General features: G+C 46.1%; 1 protein-coding gene and 1 pseudogene across 1 annotated transcript in view; both read right to left on the bottom strand.

Annotated features, from left to right (window-relative positions):
• LOC105979518 (patr class I histocompatibility antigen, B-2 alpha chain-like) overlaps window positions 1-1890 on the bottom strand; it is a 254494-nt gene that overhangs the window by 133758 nt on the left and 118846 nt on the right.
• Window positions 602-1890, bottom strand: part of LOC101651096 — a 23369-nt pseudogene continuing 22080 nt past the window's right edge.

Genomic DNA, 1890 nt, shown 5'->3' with positions numbered 1-1890 from the left:
GCTGCTCAGAATTGCTATTCATTCTTACAAATTAATTAGGAACCCAAAGAGATTTTGTTTTTATGTTTTGTTTGTTTTAATTTTTTTTTGAGATTTTGTTTATACATTTCCTATCGACCGATATTAAGCATGTGAGAAATTGGAGCAGAATTAACATTTTCAGATGAATTTAAAATACTATTAATAATTCATTAAACATTAACGGTGATAATATATTTTCATAAAAAATAAATACGTTCCACAGTAAAAGAATACAATGAGAAGAGTGGATCATTTTACAAACTTCTGGTCTGTGTCAGTTGAAGATTTCTGGACTTTCACAACTGTTTCGGTATTGAGTAATTTTGCTTGTGGTGTATACAAAAAAAGAATCCAGCGTCGTACAAATAAAGTTAGAAAAGGGAGTGGCTTCCTTTGTTTTGTTTTGCTTTTCCTTACATGTGGAACTTTATTTGTCTTGGTCTGGGAGGGGATGCTGGGACTCAGAGGACCAGCTCCTGGGGGCTTTCCCGGACATGGGATGTTCCTCCATTCGGGTTTAGAAGAAACACTCTCATCAACGAAGTCCCCACAGAAGGCAGCAGTGTGACCACCTGGCAGCCTACCTGAGGGCGGTGCGCCCCTGCACTGCAGGGCCCTTGGAGAGCAGGGCCTGGAGGTCAGCCTCCAAGTCCATGTTTGGGAAGCACACAGGCACACCATCGCGGCCCACCAGGAACTTCTCCAAGTTCCAAGGGATGTCCTTGGGGCACAAGGCTGACCAGGTGCTAAGCTCAGGTTCGGTCATGAGAGCGGTGGCATTGGCACAGGGCGTGACAGGGCCTCCCAGAGGAAGGCAAAGAGCTGGTGTGTCTTGGCGCCCTTCACCTAGCACTGCTCCAATGGGGAGAAGTGGGGCTCGAACCTGCCGCCCGGTCGGACATGCTTGAGGGAATTCAGAATCTCTTCGTTTTGGGCGTTCTCCTGATGCCCAAACATAGCACGACCGGGTTCTGGGGGCCGAGGCGCTGCTGCAGATCTTTCAGCTGGGTGTCGTCCAGGACCGCGGTGCCGCAGAGCCAAGCCAGTTCTCCATGAGCAGCACCTGGTCCTGCAGTGGGGCCTGGTCCATGGGCTCCAAGGCCGCCCATGGGCCTGTGGAGAAGGGAGCGCGGGGCGCGCAGTGAAGCAGGGACCTGAGCTGCGCGAAGAGAGGCGGATAGAGATCTGCAAGAACAAGTGAAAAGGGAATTTTCAAAAATAGCCCTTATTTGGAAAGGCTTTGACACTTCACGAAAGCTACAACAGTGGCAGTTTCTTAAACGTTAGTTGCAATAGGAAATTGTATGGTTGAATATTTCATCTTCTGTTCATTAAAGCCCTTAAGTCCATCTTGCATATTGAATGAAGCTTATGCACACGCATGCGCTGTTTTCTGATGTATTTGTTGTTGTTTTCTGATTTTTTAAAGAAGTGATTCATTAGTTCACTTAGCGTCCAGATCATCCACTGTTGACACCTTTCATTACCACTGATATTAGCAGAAAAGTTTTAAGTTATTGAAAGTTGTCGTATATGGATTGCGTATCCAGAATTGACAGCTGTGATAGGTTTTATATCATTTGGGTGGGACAGGATTCTCCGCGACGTAATCTAAACAATGTACTCCACTCCATGACTGGACCGTCTGTGAAGAAACCAAGCAGTTGTGGGGAAAATGGAGTATCTCCTTAATGTGGTCACCGTCTTAGACAGTTGAGGGAGATTTCTTTTGGGGTGTAGTCTACTCTTAGTAATAGATTGACAGTATTCAGAAACCAGCGCACGTCTGCTGGATCTGGATCCTGCATGTGGTTCATCGACCTCCTATTATATTACCTGATGATCACAGGTGCTATCAGCAGACTGTTG

The sequence above is a fragment of the Echinops telfairi genome, unplaced genomic scaffold, assembly GCF_000313985.2.
Source record: "Echinops telfairi isolate 266 unplaced genomic scaffold, ASM31398v2 ScPeMD7_5868;HRSCAF=6743_0, whole genome shotgun sequence".
In the NCBI taxonomy this organism is placed as follows: domain Eukaryota; kingdom Metazoa; phylum Chordata; class Mammalia; order Afrosoricida; family Tenrecidae; genus Echinops; species Echinops telfairi.
Note: the sequence above shows the minus strand (reverse complement) of the source record. Positions and strands in the feature narration are given on the sequence as shown.